General features: G+C 39.5%; 2 protein-coding genes and 1 pseudogene across 5 annotated transcripts in view; all 3 read right to left on the reverse strand.

Annotated features, from left to right (window-relative positions):
• MTMR6 (myotubularin related protein 6) overlaps positions 1 to 26,633 on the reverse strand; it is an 821,484-nt gene that overhangs the window by 626,793 nt on the left and 168,058 nt on the right. The window lies entirely within an intron of this gene.
• LOC309848517 (ral guanine nucleotide dissociation stimulator-like) overlaps positions 1 to 26,633 on the reverse strand; it is a 729,203-nt gene that overhangs the window by 524,936 nt on the left and 177,634 nt on the right. The gene's annotated exons all lie outside the window — the stretch shown is intronic.
• LOC309848889 (zinc finger protein 131 pseudogene) lies at positions 1,444 to 3,399 on the reverse strand (annotated as a pseudogene). Its single transcript has one exon. The product of its transcript is annotated as a zinc finger protein 131 pseudogene (transcript).

Here is a 26,633-nt window from a genome sequence, read left to right on the forward strand (position 1 = left end):
ACATACCAAAGTATCTACAGATGTAGTAATAAAATTATTATTTCAACATTATCCAGGGAGGGGGAATGGGTGGGATGATAGATGAAACATTCATTTTGTTGAAGCTTGGTAATGGATATATAAGGGTTTGTTACATCTTTCTTTCTATTTAACATAGGTTTGGAATTTTCCAAAGTTGTAGATAGATAGATAATCAGACAGATAGATAAATAAGGGTACAAGCAGAAACAGAAATTAGGCCCTTGTCCCAGGACCACCTTCTTCTTTTTTTTTTTTTAACACATAATTTTAAGCTTTACTTTAAAAATGTAAGTATCTCCCAATATTTAACAGGTAAAGAAAATAGCATATTGGTTTATTTTATGTGGTTGTTATATTTTATTTTCCAAGTAATACTGATTAAAAATATTTACACACCTACTTTTAAGTCCACAGTTTAGCACTCTTATTTGTATGGCTTTAAAAGTTATAGCACAAGATCTTTACATTAAGGATCGGGGGAAAAGATTCATTCAAAACAAAGCCTGATATATTATATACATGTTTTTCTCTGTACTTTATTTTAAATACATTAATTTTTAAATGATGCTCATCTTTTTTTCATCTGGTGGTAAAATAATAGTGCAACTTTTCATCAAAAAAAAAAAAGTTTATCACAGATATAAATGAATTTTCCCAATTGGAAATGGCCCTTCGGTTGCCATTAAATGAAACTTCCCAACCTAACTTAAGTTACCAAGAAAAAGAATTGGTAGTTGTCATTATAAGCAAAAACATAAACTACTACAGCATCACCTACATTGCTCCTTACAACACAAACTTTGAAAGAACCAGAGACACTTTATAGAAGTTTTGTTGGTTTTGAAAAGGCACATGGGTGTGGTTTTTTGTTTTTTACATTCTAGAAATTTTGCCACCACCACTCTGTTCCTGTTGCAGAGATGACATCTGTGACTATCAGTAAAGACAAGAAGGTTGTTCAAACTAAAGCAAGCCAGAAGCCAAAAATTTAACTGCACAGTAACAATGTACTTTTCTTCATGCAGCCTTGTGTTTCCTATACATTCAATTTTCTAACATGCATTAGAATACATAAATTTGTATTCTAATGATTTTACGCTTGATTTTACAATATGGAAAAAATCTGAGAAAGGACGTGACCTGGGAAAGAGAGAAGGGAGAACCCTCATCACAATGAAAATAGATATTCGTACCCAGCTATATAGTAAGAATATAATCCATTTAAGTTTCCAGAAATAACACTTCTCAAAGCTTCCCATTCACTTATGGGAAAGATATCTCCTCTTTGGCATTAAGTGGGGGGGGAAATCTGTTTCAACAGAAACAGTTCACAACAGGAAAGACTTAACTTTGGTCCACTTGTCTGTTAGCCCAAGGACAGTCACACTGCCCAACATCAGTTCAAAAACCCAAAACATAAATTTAAAAATATATTCGTTTGTTATTTCGTTCTAAAACAGGCATAGGTGTTCTGTTCTCTTTCCCTGCCCTTTCAGCTTGGGAATCCACTGTTGATTTGGTCTCTAAACCAACAGCATCTTCGTGATCTTCCCTGACAGCCTCAGCACAATCTGCTTGGGTGGGCTCTCTCTCCTCCTGGTTCATGATTTCAGGGGTCACTTGATCCAAGTAGGCTTCTAGAAGTTCAGTCTGTACTTCTACTGGCATCTGATTTACCTGCTTGACGTGCAGCTCCTCCACGTGTACTTCAGTACCTTCTTCAGTCTGAATTCAACCCACTTCTAGATAACTCATCTGGACCTGCTCTGGAAGATCGCTCATATGTGAATCATGCACTTGGCTGTCCTGGAGCAGATCAGGATGGACCTGTTCCACAGTCACTTGTGCTGAATCCACCTGAACCTGAAGCAATGGTAACACATGCACCTTCCCAACTTGTTCTATAATAGTCATTGACGTCACAGGTTCAGTCTGCACACGTGTTTCTACTGAAAGAACTTCTTCAGTTACTAGATGCTCTGAGATATTGTGAGTATCACTGAGATGCCTCCTTAATTCATTTCCTTGCATAAACCACAAGTCACATAAAGTACAATGGTTGGGTTTATCTCCAGTGTGTATTACCAAATGATGTTCGAACTGGTCCCAGCTGTTAAACACACTGTTACAGACCTGACATTCATGAAGCTTCTTTCTTCCCTACTCCAGTCTGGCATGCAGTCAGATGACATTAGAGGGTGCTATTTCCAGCAAATCGTTCATGACAATTTGGACATTCAAAAGGTGTTTCACCTGTATGTTTTCGAAGATGCTCTTTAAAATGTCCAAAGTGGTCAAACTGTTTCTCACAGTATTGACATATGTGAATTTTTTTCCCCAGTTCTTTGCTTCTTACTGACTCCACCTTCTTCGAGCTGGTAACAGTTGAGGTGCTGTTTCCATGCGCTCTCCCGAAGATACCTTTTATTGCATATTTCACACTTGAAACTCTCAGTGGAGTGTGATTTCATGTGTTCCTGTTTGCTTGTGGGGTCAGACGCACAACCATCTTCTTCTTTTATCTGCCCTTTTCTATCACCTTGCCGGTACTTGCTGGTAATATCTGCCAACAGTGCCAGGGCGGAATCATCAGAGGACCCTGTGCTCTGAATGTACTTTATGGACTGCTTGGCAGAAGCCACTTCCTCCAACGTTCCGATGCCTTCATCTTCCACTTCGATTGTGCCTTCGGCAATCTCCACCTCAATTTCAACAGGTTCTGATTCTGCAGAGGGCAATGACTCAGTGATAACATTTGAAGTTTCTGCAATCTTTTCTTTTTTTTTTTTTTTTTGCCTCGCTTTTTCCTGTGGTATTTTTCCTCTAATGGAGCGGAGTTTTCTTTGTTCCTGACTTCAAGGGCTTTGATAGCTTCTAGCATTTGTAGGAACTCTGCTGCTTTCCATACATCATTGGCTTCTTCTTCTCCTTGCTGTATATGTGAACTCAATTAAATGACGGAAGGCCATTTTACTAACACCTTCTATCTCCACCAAAGGTTCCTGAGTAAACTCCTGAAAGAATTTGTAGAAGAACTTACTGCAAGCAGCCAAAACAGCCTTGTGAGCCTTAAAATGGTGTCCGTCGACAATCAGGGCGATGTCAGTAAACCCATCCTGCTCTCGCTGTTCATTCAATCGGTCCAGGATCATTTTATGATGTTCCGGGAACTCCCGAAGGCATTCCATCGTCTCTTCGGCCTCCATGGCCGTCGGGTTGCTCTAGCTCGCGATCCTCCCTTTCTCCTCTCCGGCCGTCAGAGCTTCTCCTTCCTCGCTCTCCCCTCTCGGGGCGAAACTCAGCCCACACTGTTCCCGAGCTCTGAGCAGCGCCTCGCCCTCCATTTCCTCGCGAGCGCCCGGACGCTGCCTCCGCTGGGTCTGGCCCGCGCACGTGCGCTCGCTCGGAGACCCGGACGGCCGCGCCCCCAGGACTACCTTCTTACCCTCTCTCAACTTATAGTTCCTTTTTAAAAGTTTATTTATTTATTTCTTTGACAGAGAGAGATCACAAGTAGGCATAGAGGCAGGCAGAGAGAGAGAGGGAGGAAGCAGGATCCCTGCTGAGCAGAGAGCCCGATGTGGGGCTCGATCCCAGGACCCTGAGATCATCCTAGGACCCTGAGATCATAATCTGAGCTGAAGGCTGAGGCTCAGCCCACTGAACCACCCAGGCACCCTCAACTTACAGTTCCTTCAGGATCACTCTGCTACTCTCTGGCAGGATCTAGTCCTTTTTCTGGGATAGGTAAAGCCTTTGGACCTGGCTCTCTGACTTGTTAACTAGGATTTTGCCTCAACTCAAAGCTTTGCCTGTATCTCTTATTTTGACTCTGCCCACAGCTCAGAGTATAATATGATTCTCCACAAAGCTTTGTGGCAGAAGTTATCTGATTCACCCTGGGAGAGGCAAACAATCAAAACGTTATTTCTAAAGCTCAGAAACTTTCATGATCTTATATTTAAAAGATGAGAAAACAGAGCCTTAAGTTAGCCACCCAGTGTCACATCACTAGAGGACTGGTAGAATCAGCCTTGTGAACACAAACAGTCACTTATACACACACACATACGTAAAAAGAAAAGTTACATTTCACCTCATTAGTGCTGCCAACATACACAACAATGCATGCTCATAGAAATGGCCTCTGACCCTCAGCAAATATTGTTTGGAGAAAGAAGACACTGGAAGAAATATAACAGCATCAGGTGCTGACTTGTCTTCTTTACTTGGCCCAAGTTTTGCCACTTAATAATTCAACAGCAGTTGTGAAAACAGCTCTTCTTTCTATAAATTTCTTCATAATCCTCTGCAATTGCCCCCTCAGTCCGAGAAAAAAAATCTCTTTCAAGTTATTAAGTCTTGATCATATCTTTTTCTCTTAAAAAACTGCAATTTTGTTCTAATTATAAATTTAATGAAAACATGCAAATTGTAGAAAATCTGTAAAACAGAAAAGTTTTTAAAAGGGAACGAAAGTAATTTTCAGTCCTGTCATCTCAAAAGCTCTTTTTGATGTGTCCTACTCTTACCACATAGATAAAACAAAATTGCTACCACACTATATTCAGTTTGGTAGCCTGACGTGTTTCCATTCAACATTATATTGTGAGGTCTCAAAAGGTCATTAGATATTTTCTAAAAATAATTTTTTTAAGATTTTATTTTGAAGCCATCTCTACATCCAACATCGGACTCAAACTCATAACCCTGAGATCAGAGTTCCATGCTCTACTGACTGACTCTGTTAAGTATCTCTAAAAATTATTTTTAATATTTGTGTAATATTATATAATTATAATATCCATATATAATTATATAATATTTAGAGAATATTACCTAAGTATATCACCATTTATTTTTTGGTTTTCTTAATGTTAGCTACCTAGATTGTTTTCAAGTTTTCAGTTATAAATAACAACCCAGGGGACATGCTAGTCCATTTATTTGCAGAAACTCAATTTAAGTAATAGGAGAAGCAATGTGTTCTTAAGGACAAAGGCTCCACAGTGGGAATCTTACAGGACCAGGAGCTGGCTGGGTTTGTCATTGTGTGACTCCAGCAAAGGCATGCCATGTCTCTGAACTTCAGTTTCCTCATATTAAAACAAAGGGGCTAACTAAATGATTTTTCCAGGTTCTTTCAAAGCTAGCATTTTATAAGTATAAGCTAAAGCCACAACTTTCTACTTATGAACATTACACTTCCTCAGATCACCATAGAATTTTATAGTTTTTATTAGTTTTGCTTTCATACATGTCAAGTGAGAATATATATGGGAACATTTAGTGACGATAATGAGAGAAAGACTCTTGAAGCTCGTTATATGTGGAACGTCTAAGCTGTGCTCATTAGCAAGCACAGTAGAGTTAGATTACTGTGAGCAATTAAGAGGAGAAAACAATAATTAAGCAAACAGAATCACATGAAATGAAGCAGAGTCTATACCATCTACAGAATATCTGTACATGTATACAGAATATATGGTGGGAGAGGTGGACATTTTTTGTGGCAAGTTTGAAATAGGAAATTGAAAATTTCCGGCTGAAAGTCTCTCTGCATTCAAGGGCAACTAAAGATAATACAGGGCAAAAGAAAGTAAGAACTGGAGTAATTGAGGCTGCCAGAAATCCCCCAAGGTCTTAGTGCAAAGGCTATTATTAAACCTAGTTATTGTCATGCTTTAATACCCTCCAAAACTCTGGCACAGAACTGATCCTACTGGGTCACTGGTGGTTTATATCACAAAGCCTAGAGAAAGGATCTAAGCTTCAGTAACGTTTTCTTCTTGGTTATGAAAATATCTAAATATAAGCAGAGAACAAAATAATCCCATATGTTCCCCTTTGATAATAGCACTATCCTAGCTCTGGTTTGCTAGCCCGGCAATCACCTGAACATTTTTCCTAGAGTCACAGGAAGAAAAGAGATAGGAGATACCATATTTACAGTGTCCTAGAGCCAAAGTAACAGATGAGGTAGAACAGGGTGCAATGGACCACATTCGGAAAGGCTTTGCAAGCCATGGTGAAGACTTTGGCCTTTTATTCCAAGTGATGAGAAATCATTAGCTCGGTTGAGTAGAGGAGTGACCATAATGCAATTTATGTTTTAAGATGATCTCTCTGGCTGCCTTGTGGAAGATAAACTGGGGCAGAAAATGGGGTAGGCAAAACAGAAGCTGGAGACCACATAGGGCCTAGCAATAGTCTAAATGAGAGAGACAGTGATTTGGAGTAGATGGTAATGGGTTGGAGGGGGATGAAATATGTTTGAATACATGTTTTAAAGGTAAACTAAGAGCTTACAGTATGTGTTGATTAGATATGTAGTTTAAGAGCAAGAGAGGTTTGAGAATGCACACGAGTCTTTTGGCTTGAGCAGCTGAATGAATGGTACATAATTTACTGAGATAGGAAGCTGCAGAAGGAGAAGATTTGGGGAAAGCCAAGAGCCAATTTGGGGGCATGCTAAATTTGGGAAGCCTATTGGATGACAAGGTAGGCAGAATAGTGACCCCCTACAGATGCCTACATCCTAATCTCCAGAACCTGTGAATATGTTTTTTAATATGGCCAGGGAAAATTAAGGTTGAAAATGAAATTAAAGCCGCTAATCAGCTGACCTTAGAATAGGACTATCTTGGATTATATGGTCGGATCCAATATGATTATGGGAGTCAAATGAGAAAGGGGAAGGCAGAATCAGTGTCAGAATTATATGATGTGAAAAGACCAGCCAATCACCGATGGCTTTGAAGATGGAAGGGGTCATGGGCCAAGAGTGTGGGCAGCCTGTTGAAGCTGGAAGAGTCAACAAAAAGGATTCTCCCTACAGCCTCCAGAAAAGAATTCAGCCTTCTGACATCTTGAATTTAGCTCATTGAGACTCACTGCAGACTTCTGACCTCCAGAACTGTAAAATAATAAATTTGTGTTGTTTTAAGCCACTAAGTTAGTTGTGATTTGTTATAGCAGCCATGGGAAATTAATGCAAGTGGCCAAACAATATATTGTCCAAACTGGGACAATTTTAAATGGAAGACGTGCTATTAATACTTAACAATCATAAATCAGAACTATCCTAGAAAAATGGATTGGGGGCCATCCCATACTTCTGTCATGTGACTGGAAATGTCAGGAGTGGTGTCTTTTGTTGACTGAAATTCTACCCAGGCTCTGTCACTTCTTTAGCGTCTGGCTGACCAAGAAGGAGTCTGATTCAGCTTCCCAGGTTTGTTCAGTTCTGGGCTTTGATTTTGGTCCCATTCTCAGAAAAGTCATATACCTTCAGGGCAAAATTGCTTCCTGTGCTGGCATAAATCTCTGGGTTTTGTTATATTTTCCACTTGGGCCTGGTAATTCCTTACTGTCCTGTTGTCTGTATGTTGCTTCTCAGAAGCTCTTTTGTAATATTTTATCCAGCTTTCTAAAGTTGTTTTCAACAGGAGCGTACATGTTAATAACCTGGCCCTTGCACTACTAGAAGCCAGAAGTCTTCTGGACTTGCATTTAAAAAAATAAGGTGGCTAGGTTAAATGAGACCTTAGCTTTCTGCTAAGGAGAATGATTTATTCTGCTGCCTTGGTGGGGCAGGGGAAATTTGTCAGTCTTTAACTCTCTGTGGACATAAAGGGCTGTAGAAATTCGCCATGCTTTTTTTTTTTTTTTTTTTGTTCTGACATTTAAAAAGCTCATTCTAAAATAAATTGAGGCCATTTTTGTCCTTAAAGGGCTGTGCCTATGGCGGAGAACCAGAATTCCAGGAACTGTTTGCTGGTGCTGCAAGAGACTGAGAAATTGTAATTCACTGGACCCTTCCCACCCTTTGGATCTGAGCAGATTTTTATCTTTCTTTGGTATACACAATGCTATAGAAAGGAGATGGATATGTGTTCTGAGAAGAGTTTCAAGAATCTCTAAGTACATCCATTCTTACTTTTGGAACCCTGTGAACTTCACCTGAGCAAGTAAGCCGTGTTAGACTACTGGCGAACGTGAAACCACATGGGGAGATTCCCCACTCGCTCAAGCAGGGAACCCCCCCCCCCCCCACTGACTGCTGATCCGTGAGCGATCTTGCCTGAGATCAGTCAGTTCTGGCCCAGACTAGAAACACTTAGCCAAGCCCAGCCAAGGCTGTCAACCCATGGTTTCATGAGCTAAATAACTGGTTGTGTTTGAAGCCACTAAATCTAAAAGTGGTTTCGTTCTCAGAAAGAGCTAACTCACATACCTATGTTACTTTATTAAAATTATTCTTGTTAAAGTCACTAAAAACCTCTTAATTGTCAAATTAATGAGCATTTTTCAGCCCTTATCTAAAGAGACCATTTATACCATTTGACACTGTTGGTTACTATTTTAAAACCTGTACTCTTGATTCCTGTGATTCTACTAGAAGTTCTGCCTTGTTCTTTCCCCATCTCCCTTGTAGATTTTATTTCTTCTGGTTTTTCCGATAAGTGTTAACCAGGTTTCAATCTTCTTGCCATTTCTCCATCCACAAACTCTCCCATGGGCTCTCCTCCCTTGTTTTTTTCTTTCAACAACCTACTGTGTGGTTATGATGACCTAATCTCTATCTTTGTACAAAACCTCTTCCTGCATTACAGACTTGAATATGTAATGGGACAGTGAGCTGAGTTAGATATATGTCCCCAGACCCTAAAATTGAACGTATCCCAAACTGTGTAATATCTGTTCTTCTCTGCCACCTGCTGGCTGGCTGGCTACTCCTCCATCTCCTATCCTGTTAAGTAGTCCTCCAGTGGCCAGTTAGAGAAACCTGGAGGTAACACAGGACTCTACTGGACTCTGTCCTCCTTATCATAGTTGTGTCTTCTCTATGTCCGTCTCTCTGTCCCAGCCCTGGCCTTCTGCTTCTCTCTCCTGAAACACTGATGGCTTCTAGACTAGTCTCCCTAAATCTAGTTTCTTTCTTTTATAACCACCTTAAATTTAACTGTGAAAATAAGTTATTTAAAAAACAAACAAACAAATAAAAACTTTCAGAAGCTTAGCATTTACTGCACAGGTTTGGCAAATCCTAAGCACATAGGTTACCACGATTATCTTCTCTGCCTCTGACAGAAACAGAATCCCAAAGTGATTCCTGTTTTAGTTCATGGTAAGCCTTGACTCCAACTCTGCAAGACAGTCCAGCTACTACTATTGGCCAGGAGGCAGATTTAAAGCTGAAATCTACTTACCTTCAGATTGTCAAGGGTAAACAAAGCTGGACACTAAAACATAAAGACAGATTTTAATCAGTTATATGCTATTGTAACAGGGAAGAGGATCTAGCATGAACTGAACTCATTTTGATTGGTAAAGAGTTGACTGGGTATTTTAAAGGGAGAATGAGCAAGTGGAAAGAAGGGCATACTGGGGCTCAGTAGAGTGAGGGAAGAGAAAAATTGCAAAGGATTGAATGGTGTAAATGTTGATTAGGCTATCTGTGTCTGCTAGAAGGTAAATACAGAAGTTAGGATTCTATCCTCCAAAGAGACCGAGACTGAGGCAATATCCTTTCTGATGCTCATATTTTAAGGGAATGCTGTTAGGGCTCTTGGGTGGCTCATTCAGGTAAGCATCTGCCTTTGGGTATGGTCATGATCCCAGGATCCCTGGATGGAGCCTGCCTTGGGCTCCCTGCTGAACACAGAGCCTCCTTCTCCCTTTGCCACTCCACCTGCTCATACTGTCTGTCTCTAATAAACAAATAAAACCTTTTTTTTTTTTAAATTTTTCAGACAGAGAGAATAAGCAGGGGGTGAGGCAGGCAGAGGGAGAAGCAGGATCCCCACTGAGCAAGAAGTGCAATGCAGGACTTGATCCCAAGACCCTGGGATCAGGACCTGAGCCAAAGGCAGAAGCTTAACCAACTGAGACACCAAGGTATCTCTTAAAAAGAAATTAATAAGTAAATAAATAAATAATTTTAAAAAACTTTTAAATAGATAGATAAAGAAGAAAGAAAGAAAGAAAGAAAGAAAGAAAGAAAGAAAGAAAGAAAGAAAGAAAGAGAGAGAAGAAGGAAGGAATGGCTTTCAGGTCCTTAAGAAAGATACACTTGAGTCATAGAAGATACATATACATCTTAAGGGGACAGAGGAAAGATTGACAGTTGAAACCTCTTTTTAGTAAATGCTCTAAGAAAAGGGGTTTGGGCCTACCTTCAAGTGTTGACCTAAAAAACAAAACAAAACAAACCCAGTAAAGTTTTTTGGGAACCTTGAGTTTTCTTAGGCAGATATTTTAAGGGAGGCCAGAGTCATCCTAGGAATGAGGCCTTGAGCTATCAGAAACTGTGTTAGTGTTTGTTTAATTCTTTTAATGTGAGAGAAGGTGAGTGGACAGAATTATTTGTGTTAAGAGTATGCAGTTTTTAGAGGCCAAGGTTGAGACCTAGTCATTAAGAGGGATTAGAGGAGTCTGGCTACAGGTTGGTCAAGGAGAAAAATCTTTGTCAGGATTAAAGTGTAAACTCCTTAAGATTGTATTTTAAGAATACGGTAAGCATTCAGTAAATACGGACTGACTCTTCCAGTTAATTATATTGCTGCATAGCAAATTATGCCCCAATTCTGTGGCTTATAGCCACAATAATAACTTACGTTATTCAAAATTATATATTTGGGCTGGGCTCAGAGAAGAAGGCTCTGTGCACCACCAGCTGGAACATGACACTCATGCTGCCACTTACTTCCAGGATGCGTCATTCACACGACTGGCAAAGTGGTATTGATACTAGGCGGGGTGCTCAGCCACTGCAGTGGGAAGGAACTTCTATTTCTATGTAGGGCTCTTCATGGGGCTGCTTGGGCTTCCTCACAGCATGGTGGCTAGATTTGAAGAACAAGAATTCTGAGTGGCCTGCACTGGAAAACAATTCGCAGGACATGACCTTGGAAGCCTCACGTCACTTTCATCATATTTTATTGGCAAAGCAAGGGTCAAGGGCAGCCCAGATTCAATAGGAAGGGATTCTGCCTGTTGATCAGGAGAGTGTCAAAGAATCTGTGCCTGTTTTTTTTTTTTTTAAGACTTTTTTTTTTTTTTAATTTATTTGTCATAGAGAGAGAAGCGAGAGTGAGCACAGGCAGACAGAGTGGTAGGCAGAGGCAGAGAAGAAGCAGGCTCCCTGCCAAGCAAGGAGCCCGATGTGGGACTCGATCCCAGGATGCTGGGATCATGACCTGAGCCGAAGGCAGCTGCTTAACCAACTGAGCCACCCAGGCGTCCCGAATCTGTACCTGTTTTAAGCTGCTGTACTGAATGGCTGAATGAATGGAGTCAATGAGAAATTCTTTATCGGCTGTCCCCTGTCCATATCTTCTGAATTAATTTTTCCATTCCTTCTTGAACATTTTACCCAAAAGTAAACAAACAAAAATCCAACTTCTTGTTGTCCCTCTCTTATATCTTTCTTTCTTTGCCTCCCTGTTTCTCCTGATGCTTTGTCCTCAACCAGGAATGCCCAGCTGCTCTTCTGCTAGTCACTGCATGCACCACAGCACTTCTTTTAGGACTCAACTCTATTTTCTTTCTAGGAGCCCTTTATGAAACATCTAGATGCTCCTCCTTTGTGGTCCTGCTCAGCCCTATAGGGATCCCTATAAATATACCTGTATACAATTTTGCAGGTTTTTTTGGATGATGTGTCCATTTACTTTATTAGAACTATGTGAAGTCAAATATAATATCTTAAATGTCTTTATATTCCCAGCATTTAGCATAGTTACTGATAATTACAGTCATTCAATAGCTCTAAAATAGAAAAATAAAAACAAACAAACAAAAAAAACCACTTCAGGAAAACACTGACGACCCCCCCAAGCTTCAGTAATACTTGTGGACTCAACATCATCTGAGAACTGAACATTCAGCCAGGATTAGGATTCCAAAATAACTAATGGCTATAGCCCACATTTTCTCTTATCTCAGAGAAATTCCCAAGGAGTCCTATACCGTGTAGACAAGAGTTGTTTGACAAAGGGTTGTGAAATCGGGTTCACTGCTCCCTCAGATTCTGCCTGCTGCTATGATTTTAGTGCCTAAGCAGCTTGAATTTCCTGGGCTAGAGTACACTGTGCTGTAATAATTCAGAAGCTGTTTTTTTGTTCTTGAAACATACGGCGCTAGCTAAGATTTATCTTGGGAAAAGCTGGTCAGGAAGGGAAACTGCTGAAGAGCTGAGATCTCTCCCAACAGCTAAGGAAACGATAGAGGGGCACTGGCGTCCTTCCTGGGAGAGCTCAGGCTCTCTGCCAGTTTGTGGTCCATATGCTGGACCCCGAGAGCTGCTTGCATTGTAATAATGATTGCCTCAAGTTGTGTGGGGTTGATATCCCCCCAGAGGGCTCACAGTTTCAAGTATACCTAAATGCGCTCTGTTAGTCAACACAACCTCAGAAAAATGGATTAGCACTTCTAAGACGAGAGTTTATTTTTATTCTTCCTGGTTACAGAGTTGCAAGTGCGCTGGTTCAGAAAGAGTTCTGTTTTTGCACCACACTGCTGTTCAGTTGGGTGAAACATTTCTTCTGGGGAGAGCGCATAGCACAGAGTGTGGTTATAGAGAAGATGCTAACTGTCTCTTGGCTTATCTCTTGTAAAAGAGTTTACCTCAGGGCTAAGACCCCTGGAAATGAATCACGTCCTGAAAGTGCAATCTGTATTTACCTGTGAGGATTTGTTTGTTTGCTTATTTATTTCTTTATTTTAATAGACTGAATTTGAGCCAATAGTTTACCCAGGGAATACAAAACTTTCACTTGACTTGTTTTATGTGCTCTTTTGTACTATTTGCTTGATCTACTCAAGCAATCCCTCCCTTCCCTTACCTCCTCCTTCCCTTCTCTCCTCTTTCTTTCATTCTCTCTCTGTGTTTGTATAAATTAAATACTCACAAAAAAGCTATATACCTATAAACAGGTACATATAAAATATATGTACATATATGTGTGCACATATACATACAGCTATCTATACACATATACATATATACATGTATATACATATAGCTATGATGTATCTATAAGCAGATACATATATAAATACATATATATTGACCTATACATATACACATATTTATATGTGTATCTATATTTATAGATATATAAATATACAAATTTATATCTATAAATTGATACATATGTAAATAGATATATAAATAGATACACATATAAATATATACCATCTGCATACGTGCATATTCATTATAAATCAGACTATCTGGTTGAGTGACTACAATAGATCTTATGACTTGAGTTTTCTATATACTCAGATAGCTTCCAGATAAGAGTAGAGATTGGTTTCTTAGCACTTTGCAAAGACAAATAGGTTAGTAAACATGTAAATATTGCAGGGGAAGAAATTTTAAGAAAATATTGGCAATAGTAAAAAACATATCAAAAGTTGGGGATAAACACTAAATTAAAAAAGGAAAAATATTTTTACTAACTTCTATTAGAAGGAATGGTGTTATATGAATATTGTATCTTTATTTATAATAATGGATTAACAACAGAGAGTGGTTGAAATAAGAACATATTCTATTAAAACATGTAATGATTTTTAAAAGTAGTTTTATTCTAATCTACATATCATACTTAAAGAAAGAAACTGAGAGAGTAAAGGCTAGTGTTAACACATTCATAACACTAATGTCTAGTCAGCTAGTCAGGGAAGGTATGTCTTAGGTAGAATACTCTGATTTCCTGTGTATATCATTTCGGGGTATGTGTAAGTTTGTGTGTGTGTGTTCATATCCATTCAGTTATGATAACTGAAAGCATGCCATTTGCTGGAACAGGTTAAATATTTCCCCTTAAATATAACAGGTTTGGAAATAAAAAAAAAAAAAAAAGAAGAAGAAGAAGTATTGGGATGCCTGGGTGGCTCAGTTGGTTAAGCGGCTGCCTTCGGCTCAGGTCATGATCCCAGCGTCCTGGGATCGAGTCCCACATCGGGCTCCTTGCTTGGCAGGGAGCCTGCTTCTTCTCTGCCTCTGCCTGCCACTCTGTCTGCCTGTGCTCACTCTCGCTTCTCTCTCTATGACAAATAAATAAATAAAATCTTTAAAAAAAATAAAAAAGAAAAAAGAACAGAAGTGTTCATTTCAACCCAGTCATTTCCAAATTATAATAAATCACCCGAATATAAATAAATGAGAAAATCCATAGTTCAAAGGAAGCATTCTAATAAAATAATACTTCCCCAAAAGGCTGTATTTTAAACTGAAAAATCAGAAGTAGATGTCACATGAATATTTGGCCAAATCCATAAAAATATAGGGTAGGAAATCTCAGGGTTCCCCGTCCAACTTCTATCTAAAAATTAAAAGAAAGGAAGGAAGGAAGGAAAGAAGGGGGCGAAAAAGGCATTCTTTCAAACAATACCCCACTGAAATCAGCCTTCTAAGTGTTGGCTCATTACAATGTGGTTTATATGCAAACTACTTTATAATATAAAATATGGTTTAGAAACAGCTAAGTTACCTTACATTATCCTCCAAACTGTGGCCTTAACCCATGATCGCAGCTACTTCTGGGTGTGTGCCTTCCTCTGATCCCACGAACATTAACCGGTCACAGGACGACATCCTCAGCCAATAAACACTTTGTGTGTTCTAACTTAAGTTTAATGTATTTTATTTATTTTGCTGCTCTCTTTCACAGTGCTGTCATTTATCTTGTCTTATAGTAAACAGGTTCGATCCATCCTGGTTAAAAGAAGCTGAATCTGCCAAACTGAAACCCCCAGCTGAACACACTGGACGTTAAAATAGTGGTGTTATGATGATGGTCGGTACCGTCCAGAAAAGAGCTGAGGGCAGAGACGAATATCAAAAACTGGTAGAAAATTGTGGTTTCACCAAAAAAAAAAAAAAAAAAAAAAAAAGAATCATCCGATGAACTAATGTAATAACTTCTAGAGCAGTGGTCCTAGAACTCAAGCATGTATCAGAATCACACAGAAGTCTGGTTAAACCACAGATTGCTGGCCTCTTGAGCCCCTCAGGGATCCTAGAGCAATAACTATTAAAGAGGGTTCTTCAACCTGGGTTTCATCAGAATTAACTAAAACATTACTTGAGAATTGTTTGAGAAAAACAAAAAATGGTGCTATGTCACTGACTTCCACAAGGAATTAAAAAACAGCATACACACACACACACACACATACACACACACACACACACAATGGGGTTTTACGAATTTTGCATTCCATTTCCACTGAACAATGAGTGGAAAACTCTCAATTCTAGCCAGATCTGAATTCCTGCACAAGTAGACGTCCACACTCATTACTGCTCTCCCGTTTTGGCTACTCACCCCCAGAGTAGCATCCTGGAAAACTGTCATTATGCAACCCTCCTCCGTCTCTTATGTTTTAAATTCTTATATGCCATCCTCTTACCTCCTTGAAGCTTCCAGGATCTGTTTTCTTCTTTTTCCCCCTCTTTTCTGAAGTTCTCAATTCATTTCCTTTGGTTTTCTTTATTTTTCTGAACACACCTAGACTGTATGGGCAGTCATCACAATCACAAATAAATGATCATGTCTTTCTATTTTTAAAAATGTCATTGCTTGTCATTCCTGTATGTGGCCAAAGTCATCCAATCCAATCCTCTTTTTCCCTTTGACTTCTACATTACTGATCATTGCTAGAAATGGACAGTAGAGCCATCATGTGAATTTGCAAGTGGAAAGGTGTGAACCGGGCGCCTGGGTGGCTCAGTGGGTTAAGCCGCTGCCTTCGGCTCAGGTCATGATCTCGGGGTCCTGGGATCGAGTCCCGCATCGGGCTCTCTGCTCAGCAGGGAGCCTGCTTCCCTCTCTCTCTCTCTGCCTGCCTCTCCATCTACTTGTGATTTCTCTCTGTCAAATAAATAAATAAAATCTTTAAAAAAAAAAAAAAAAAAAAGAAAGGTGTGAACCGCAACGTTACTTAGGCAGTAGTTGTCTATGCCCCCTGATTAGTCCTTCCTGTTATTTTCCACAGCCCACTGAAGTCCCTTTGTCCATTACCTTGTGGAAAAAGACTTTTCCTCCCATGCCAGCCACATGAAATAAGAGTAATAGTAAAAAAATAAATAATATTATTAATAATACCACCAGTCAGTTATCCCTTTCCGCTTCCTTCATCCTTCCCTGTGCTGATATTTCTGTCTTCACTAGTCTGTGTCTCACCGCTTGCTGCTTCAGAGGAGCACAGAGCAGAAATGAGAGCCAGCACAGGGGTAGTGGTGGGGAACTTCCCCACTGCACTTTCTATGTCCCGTCACCAGGATAGTGCCTGAGAAAGTAGGCAACCTTAAGTGTTCAGAAACAGGGCCTACCCATAGTGGTCTGCACTTCCATTTACCATTAAAATGAAACCAAAAGCAAAACCTCACTCTATTGAAACCGTATTTTTCCTGCCCTGTCTCCCAAACTAGACTGTACACTTTTGATTCCATGGAACTCTCACCTTTCATCTCTGATTCCAACAACTGGCTTAGGAGCTGGGACATCACAGGGACAGCTCAGTAAATGAACCTGTGGGTGAATTCTCTCTTTCCATCGCCGCATTTTTCCTGATTCTTATTTTGTGTCCCCTAGTTATTTCCCTTTATTTTTCTCTTCTTCGCTGTTACTTTTTGCATGATGTTCCATTTCCTTATCCTTTGGCCAAATGCTTACATTTTATTTTTTTTAATGTAAGGAAGACATAAAAGTGCAAAGAAGAATTCTGCTCACCCAGAGGTGACCTTTATTGGCACTCATTAAATGACATTCTGAACACAACACTATGCATATTTAAAACATGTCCTCCTTGAGTCTCCTGCTGGTTTCTCTTAGTTATTACACCTGTTTCAGAGAAGGTGGTGGCATGGCCATGAGTGCCCCCGAGAGCAGTTACTTGAAGATGAATGGAGTGGAGACTAAAGTGGGGGATGGGGTGCACGTGCTTTGGAACACACTAAAACTTCCATTCTGGTTTGTTGTTTCAAATTCCCTCTCACAAAATCTAATATGTCTTCGGATTTAGGAACATCTCTCTGTTTAGCATTTAGATTTTAGGGCAAAACTGCAGCTCACGGTGAAGTCCTCTGTCCTTATTCTCTTATGGCCAGTCACCACCCTGTGCTCAGAAGCACAGTCGAAGATCATAAAATGGCGCATCAGCAGGAATCCATATCGTAGGGTCCCTCTCCTGCTCTGCCCTGTTACTTTGGGGTCTGCACAGGGTGACTCTCCCTTCCTCCCTCATATCATGCACACTTCTGGATCTTGTCAACACTCTCCCCACAGTATTTTTAAATCACCTTTTCACGACAGTCTTAATCTCTTTTAGAGAAGGCTGCAGTTATCCAAAGTCTGAGACGATAAATATTGACTTTAAGCAGCCATAGCCAGTTTGGTCCAAATTTTAGCGTGTAACAAGAACATTTTTTGGTTTTAGGTTTGCAGTGAGGGGCTTTCTCGGCACTTTGAAAAAAATGTGTTGCCTCCCTTCTTCCCCTTTGTGTATATATTTGTTCAGTGAGACTTAAGGGAAGGGGTAGAATAAAAATGACTTAACTCTGCCATTTTCACTGGAAGCCCTGTCAAGTTACATGGAAATGATCTTTATGAGCAATGTACTAAAGAGGCAGAATTACAAAGAAAAAAGTGAAACCTGTTTGTAGCTATACTTTGCTTGAGGAAAGGCTTCATTTTCTTTTCGTTTGACCTGCAGCTCAGTTCAGTTTCTCTCCATCGGAGTGTCCAGTAGCACCTCTTATCTGCGATTTTGCTTTCTGCAATTTCCTTACCTGCGGTCCACTGCCTTTTGAAAGCAGCTGATCCTCCTTCTGAGGAATTGTCAGAAGGTCAATAGTAAGCCTAATGCTAAGTCACAGTCGCCGTGTCATACACCTCATTGCACAGGCATTTTATCATCTTACAGCATCACAACATGGGTGAGTATAGGACAGAAAGATATCTTGACAGAGAGAGGGAGACCACATTCATATAACCTTTATTTCAGTATATTGCTATAATTGTTCTATTTTACTATTATTGTTAATCTCTTACTGTGCCTAATTTTTAAATTAAACTTGATCATAGATATAGATAGATAGATAGATAGATAGATAGATATAAACACCGTATGTACAGAGCTCGGTACTATATGTGACTTCAGATACCACTGGGGGTTCTTAGAATATACTCCCAAGTAGATAAGAGGGACCTACTGTACACATGCAGCCCACCTGCCTCTTTATTGTGTTACCTGGTTTTATGTTTGTTTGTCATTTAGTACTGAGAAAAACATCCCGTTATTAGTATAAACTGAAAATAGTCACAGTGGTGCTCTGAGACTTTCTGGGCATGCCATTAAATAGTGATCTTGAGGGGTACCTGGGTAGCTCAGTTGAGTAAGCATCTGACTTTGGCTAGGGTCATGATCTCAGGGTCCTGAGATAGAGCCCCACAGCAGGGTCCCTGCTCAGCAGGAAGTCTGCTTGTCTCCCTTCATCTGCCCACTCCCCTCCTTGTGTTCTCTCTCTGTCTCTCATTCAAATGAACGGATAAAATCTTAAAAAAAAAATAGTGATCCTGACTCTAGCTACATGAAGACACTACTACTACTACTACTACTACTACTACTACTACTACTACTATGAGTAAGTGTCATTGAGTGCATGTGTCTTGCCAGGCACTCTGCTAAGGGCTTTTATAAATTTTAATCACCTCAGCAGCCTGGGACTTGTCTAGTAGCATTTTTAAATAAAGAACCTAAGCCTCAGAAAGCTTAAATAATTTGTACTACTTCCTCTCACTAATAGATGGTAGAATCTCCCTGTTTGACTTCAGTCTATACACTTGAATACTATCCAAACTAATACCGAATAACTCACTTTCCAAACAATTTGTGTAGACACAGGGTGAAGATTCACCTCTTCACTAATTTGTTCATTTTATCATTCATTTCCAAAATGGTTCTACCACTCTTTTTAACATAAAATATCCCTTCCAGTCTTAAAGAGCTAGTTTGTATCTCATCTTCTATCTTTCCCTTCCCCTGACTACTCTGAATGAAGTAATGTTTCTTTTTTCTATTCTACTAAGGTTTGCCTGTTTCTAATGCTTATTTTTAACATACCAGTTCATGTTGGAAAAACACTTACCATCTTTAGGTCTCGAGAATTGTATTTTGCATCTTCCATTCTATCTGGTACACACTTATTTTTTGTTTTTGTTTTCAGTACTTGATTTCAAAAAATAATGTGAAGAGAGGAAGCATGAAAAAGCGAAGAAAAAAATAGCATAGCACTTGACATAAGACTTAAAGTTCAATTCTAGCACTTCCTAGCAGTGTAATGCTAGCAGATGCAATGGTATTGCGTAATCATGTTGTTCTTGGAAAAATGGTAATAATAATAACAACACTGCATGACTTTTCACTTCAAGAGAGAATTGAATAGAATAATGGATGCAGAAGTGTTTTATAACTCATAAAGTGCTATTTAATTACATTTTATCATTGTAACTAAAAAACTATTGATTGACTAATTATTGAAGTGACTTTTAGGCAGCTATATAGTACACACACAAAAATAAATAAATAAATAAATAAATAAATAAATAAATACAAACAAAAACAACATGTAAAGCCAAGACTGTGAACCTCAAATACAGTTGCAGAAGTTGTTGACAAGGTCTTTCCTCCGGCCTAAATGACCTAGCTCTACATTGCCTCTGGGCTTTCCCAAAGGCTAGAAGATAAAAAGCAGGAAAAATTGTAGATATAAGGTAAAAGTCTAACTAGAATTCAAGGAAACAAACCATGATAAGTCAAGACCCACCTTAGAGAAGGGGTAGAGAGGACCTGTGAAAACTGTTACTGACTCACTACACAGAGATACAGTTGTGTAAAACAGTTGACATAGGGGTGCTCCTGTTGAATCTGCTAATGTGTTCTGAATCCGATAGACATGATGATATGCATCACAGGATAGTATTGTCAATATCAACAATGAGTAATGTGTTGATCTGACTAACACAAGGAATATACTAGAGTGAAGGACTACACTATCCTTTACACTATTACTTGCCAATTCTAAAAGATAGTTATAATTAAAAATGAAACTTTCCATGTTTAATCCAGACTTTAAAATGCATAGTTATAAAAAGTTTATTTATTTTGTTTCGTGGAGTAGCCAAATTTGGAGACATAGCAATACTTTTATGTTACCTAATGTCTGGGAAGCAGTATATACCTAATATTTGTTGAGTGAATCAGTGAATGGCAGCCACCAAAACATAAGCGAGACAGTCTTTCTGGGTAAATGACAAGGCGGTAACAAGGATTCTTTTGACCAGTAAGTACTGGGACATTAATTCATATTTAAAAAGTAGTGGGGCACCTGGGTGGCTCAGTGGGTTAAGCCTCTGCCTTCAGCTCAGGTCATGATCTCAGGGTCCTGGGATCGAGCCCTGCATTGGGCTCTCTGCTCAGCTAGGAGCCTGTTTCCCTCTCTCTCTCTCTCTGCCTGCCTCTCTGCCTACTTGTGCTCTCTCTGTCAAATAAATAAATAAAATCTTTTAAAAATAAGTAAATAAATAAAAATAATTTTTTTAAAGAACTGTAAGCTTTAGGGAAATGTATTATATGTCACCTAACGCATTGATTATTCTCTTAAGTAAATTTATTATCATTTATGAGAGTGTATTTTGCCTCTGTGTGGACACATTTGTGAACTACTTTAAAAAGAGACCATCTTGAAGAACCTATAAGATACTAGAGGCTTTGCCATTGTCAAGTTTAGGTTGTTTTTCCCTTTCTAGCAAGGCGTTAACATAGAGATAATTGAGAGATTCCTAGAAGAAACTTCTTTTGAAACCTCCCTTTCCTTACTCCCTCAACCCCATAGTATAAAACCAACCACCTCTCACAACCCCAGTGTGCAGCTCTTTCTGCCTGCCCACAGGTCCTGCCCTATGCTTTCACATACCACCATTTCACACCAAAAAAAAAAAAAAAAAAAAAAGAAAGAAAGAGGAAGAGAGAGAGAGATCGTCTTTTCCTTTCTAACTTTCTAACAAAGAAGAAATTCCTCTTTGTGTTTGTGAAACATATATTTTCAGTGATATTTTATGAAACTGAATGGGTAACTTAGGGATTAAAAAACGTCACATATGTTACAGTATGATTTCTTTTAAAACTGAGTGGGAGAATTTGAGCCTCACCTACTGTTTCAGGGGGTGTCAGGTAACTTTGAAGTGTTAAGTAATGAATTGTGAAGGATGGAGTTCATGTTTCTACTAAATGTAAAGAGAAAAATGTTCCATAGTAGGTTTAATCACTGTTACTCTACATAGTGATGCCCCAATTAGAATCAAGATCATGTCATTTAAATAGGTTTATTCCATTCAGAGTTAAAAATATGATGGCAGCTGACTTTTATGGTTATGCTTTACTGCAACAAAAGCTCTGTGGATGTTATTCAATTTCTAGTGTGAATTGAGTGAAAGTGATAAAAGAAGTCAAATATCTGGGGAGGGGGTTTGGGAGAAGGGGGTGGGATTATGGACATTGGGGAGGGTATGTGCTTTGGTGAGTGCTGTGAAGTGTGTAAACCTGGTGATTCACAGACCTGTACCCCTGGGGATAAAAATATATGTTTATAAAAAATAAAAAATTAAAAAAAAAAAAAAAAAAAAGAAGTCAAATATCTGCCCTGGGTATACATCTTGGGAGAAAGAAAAAATTATTTTCCTACCTTCAGCAAACTTTCTCATTGATCCTAAGAGTCAAAAGGCAATCCTCAATCCTCTAGCTTACAACAGGTGGTAAACTACTTCAATTGTAATATACGAAATGAAATGTAAAGGAGATGTTCTTTGAGTAAAATGAGGAGGTTTTATTGAATTGTGAGCTTCCTGTCTTATTAAATTCTACATCCCCTGGACTTAGCACAATGCCTATTTTGAAAGAGAAGCTCCATGCGTATTTATTGAAGTTAGCAGAATTTAACGATCTGTATTCAAATGTAGTTGAATTACCTAAGCAATGCATGAAACATAACTAGTTATACTTAGCTGATGGTGACAAACAGCATTAAAATGAGCACTGAAATAAGTATACTAAAGTTTTGCAAGCATTTTCTATAAAGGGCCAGATAGTAAATATGTTAAGCTTAGAGTATCAAAAAGCAAAATTGAGGCTATGATGTGGTATTTATTTACCTCTTTAAAATGTAACCATTTAAGGGGCGCCTGGGTGGCTCAGTGGGTTAAGCCTCTGCCTTTGGCTCAGGTCATGGTCTCAGGGTCCTGGGATAAAGCCCTGCATCAGTCTCTCTGCTCAGTGGGGAGCCTGCTTCCCCCTGCCACCCCGCCTGCCTCTCTGCCTACTTGTGATCTCTCTCTCTGTCAAATAAATAAATAAAATCTTTAAAAAATAAAAATAAATAAAATGTAACCATTTAAGGGGCAGTCAGTTAAGCATCCAACTCTTGATTTCTGCTCAGGTCATGATCTCAGGGTTGTGACATAAAGCCCTGCTTCAGCCGTAGCACTAGGCATGGAGCCTGCCTAAGATTCTCTCTCTCCCTCACTCTCTGCTCCTCTTTCCCATTCTCTCTCTGTAAGAAAAAAAAAAAAAAGAAGAAGAAGAAGAAGAAGAAAAAGTAACCATTTAAAATCATAAAAAATACAAAAATACAAAATAAAAAAAATAAAAATAATTCTTAGCTCACAGATCATACAAAACCAGGTATCAGGCACATTTGGTTCATGGGTTGTCCTTCGCTGACCTCTGAAATAGAACCTTGTGCAATAAATTTGAAGATTTTGTTCACAGAGCTGACCTAAATATTTCTGTAGATTTGGTCCTTCATGATGCAAATTTATGGACAAAATGGTAATCAGGTGATGAATTGAAATCAATTTCTTGTGAATTCAAAGTAAACAAATGAAATGAATTGTTTAATTATACCTTTCTTTTGCACATAAGTTAGCAAATTCTGGGAGCTGTGTGGGTGATGTGGATAATAGGGCTTAAATAAATATGGAGATTCTACTGAGAATGACATCATCAGGAGAAAACAAAAATCAATGGAGTTTAAAGTGCACCTTAGAAAACAGATAGATCTAGATAAAAGAACATACCCTTCCTGGCAGTAGGAAGTTCATAATCAAATGGACTTTGAGAACAATGTGAGGGTTAGATCATTGGAGCAGGAGCCACTGCCTGCTCGATGGGCAAAGCAGGCCATTTGTCCTTGAGGTCTGACTTCTGACACAAGACCATCTAGCACTAGGGGTACCCGGGTAGCTCAGTTGTTCAGCATCTGCCTTTGGCTCAGGTCATGATCCCAGAGTCCTAGGGTGAAGCCCTGCCTTGGGCTCCCCGCTCAGTGGAGAGCCTGCTTCTCCCTCTCCCACTCCCCCTGCTTGTGTTCCCCCTCTCTGTCTCTTTCTGTCTCTCGCTGTCAAATAAATAAATAAAATCTTTTTTTAAAAAAAGAGGATCTAGCACTAGGAAATATTAGACAGAGGCGAGGAAACTGTGCTCCCCTTTGCCAAAAAGAATTCTGCACTTGTTTTGTGGTTTTTTTTTTTTTTTTTAAAGATTTTATTTATTTGAGAAAGAGAGAGAGAGAAGGGAGAGGAGCAGAGGGAGAAGGAGAGGAAGAAGAAGAAGTCAATCTCCAGCAGGCTCCCCACTGAGCACAGAGCCCGGTGTGGGGCTCGATCCCAGGACCCTGAGATCATGACCTGAATCAAAACCAAGAGTTGGATGTTTAACCAACTGAGTAGCCCAGGTGTTCGAGAATTCTGCACTTCTAACTAAACAGCACATGCAATATAACACACATGAACAATGGAAACGAACTATAATCAACTCATTTTTGTATTTTAAATGAGATGAGACGGCGGTCCGTTAATGTTGCATTAAAAAAGGAGTCACGTGCCATTTTCCAAACTAAAATATCTTACCTAGGGAAACTTCAAGTGGTGTAATGATAAACTTCGAAAGAAAAACTGAAGCACTATGAAGGTGGGCAAGGCCCTTACCCTTTTGTGGAGCCTTAGCATCTCATGGGTCAGGTGAAGAGGTTTACCTGATGGTTGCTAATGACCTACTCATCTCCGAAATGCCAGGAAGACATGAACTTTCTATTAGTTAAACGTCTGAAGTGCAGAATGACTCATCAAACCCCCTAAGATGCACAGGTGTAAGTGTGTGTACTCATTTAACACACAGACCCTTAGCTCCCAAACTGTATGCCAGAGCTTCCTCCGGCACCACAGGGAACTCAAAAGAGACACTGTGCAAACTTTTATATGGAGATACAGGTTTCCCCCACCATCCAAAAGTAGAGCATTCCCATGAAATTATTCATAAGCCAAAAATAGCATAGAGCAAAGAAGCATTTACCATTGATTAAAATACAAAAATTTTTCCGGTGTTCCCAGACCCAAAAAGTAACCTCACTTAGGCTTCTCTGATACTGAATGTCACCAGGAGAAGCTAATATTTTGCTAACCATTATACAAAATAAAGTCAGACGAAGCCCAGATGCTGTGGCAGCTTGATGCTGAGATGCCGAACACTTTCCCCCAGGAGGATTTTGGCGGGGCCGTGCACGCAGCTCCCGGCGCCTGCAGTTCTCCCTAGCAGATCACTTTAAAACAAACGCTGAACACTGCCTTTGCTTTTTTCTTTCTCTTGTAAAAGTGAAAATCTTTTTTAGGTTTCTTTTGGTTAGAGAAAACAGGTACGAATGCAGGTGTTTTGTAAAAGCAAAGTGGCCTCATAACATGAACTTGCGAAAAGTGGGAGATACCTGTGGTTCAGTTTCAACTCGTTCCTTTTAGTCATGTCCTGCCTTTTAGGAGCTGGCTTTTAGGCAGGTGCTCTGGCAAACTAGCAGGCCCCATGTGAAAATCAGTGCAGGGTGGGAAGTGAAGGGTGGTGTACAATCTGATTCCAAGGTTTGAGAAGTGGCACATTGCTCAACACGTTGTTAGGACATAAACTATCATTACTTTTGCAAAATACTACTAAGCCGCTAAACATCCTATGATCCAGAAAGTTTGGTAATCTCTCAGGTGATGTATATGCCTTTCTTGGGTCATGGTTTTCTAGTACATTTGATTTGTTGAGGCTAAGTAAGCCAAATATTGAGTATATCTGTCAGAGTAATTGTGATTTAAAAACTTAATCACAGGGGCGCCTGGGTGGCTCAGTGGTTTAAGCCTCTGTCTTTGGCTCAGGTCATGATCTCAGGGTCCTGGGATCGAGTCCCGCATCAGGATCGAGTCCCGCATCCGGCTCTCTGATCAGTGGGGAGCCTGCTTCCTCCTCTTTCTCTGCCTGCCTCTCGGCCTACTTGTGATCTCTCTCTGTGTCCAATAAATAAATAAAATCTTAAAAAAAAAAAAACTTAATCACATTTGTTTTATTCTGCACAGTTCTAACCAGAAAGCCACACAGACTTACAAAGCAACTCTGGGCCCACTAGAAGTGAGGATTCTAAAAGAATTGCACGGAACCCTATAGCACCATTTTTCCATAATAATATGGTAGTGGCAGAGTGGGAAGGGGAGGGAATTTCAGTCATATGCAGGAAACCTTATACTCACTATAATCTTTTGAGTACTATGTTGTATTTCCACACATTCCTAGGAGTATGACGAGAATTTAAAAGCAGTGGTGGGTAGAGAAAGAAAGTGAGCAGAGGGGAATCACCGGCAGCGATTAAACATCTGGATGGGCAATCTGCATCAGTTCGTTAGGGTGAGATCCCATTTGTGAGTATGTTTCCTGGGCAGGCAATCATTAAAATGAAAAACAGATGCAACTAAGTAGTAAATTGTCCTTTCCATGAAGGTATGGGTACTCCTTAAAGGAAAGGAAAACTACACCTTCAGACCTTCAGACCTTCAGTTTCAAAGAGTGAGCTTCCTGCTAGAGAAAATTCTTACATCAGAAGTAACTGTATCCAATATACATAGGAAACGAAACCCAGCAGAAATTAAAATATGGGCCAAAGTAACACACACACACACACACCCACACACACACACACAAAAGAACGGTCATTGCTTTCCTAAAGAGACTGAGAAAAAGAAAATTTTTTTTTTTGACAGCATGATGCCATGCAATGTACAGGTGTGAAGGAACAAACATCAGCCCACAGGAAGTCACAGAAACAGAAAATCAACACCTGCAGAAAAGCCGGTGTTTTAAGAATTGATCTTAACTATGTGCACAGTCAGGGGAGCCCCACAGAAGAGAACTTCCTAGGGCACTGCTAAGAGTAAATAAACCCAGGTTAGTGAGGACAGATGCAGGTCCAAGGAAAGTTTAATATAAACCTGGGCTCTCGGACTTAAATGCCACGTGCATAGAATGGGCAAGAAGAATGAGAGGACATCGGTTGTAGGAAAGAGAAGTAAAACAGAATGTTCAAATGTGTTGATTCAAATGTATCAAATATGTTATCAATCTTCCAGCTTTTTAAGATGATTTTGAGGTGGGAAAGCGCTACCATCATTGTCAGATCTTCTAACTTTAGATAAGTCAGAGAGCTAGATTTCGTATGTGAAATCTCCTAATCTTAA

This window comes from Mustela nivalis, assembly GCF_964662115.1.
Source record: "Mustela nivalis genome assembly, chromosome: 15".
NCBI classification, from domain to species: domain Eukaryota; kingdom Metazoa; phylum Chordata; class Mammalia; order Carnivora; family Mustelidae; genus Mustela; species Mustela nivalis.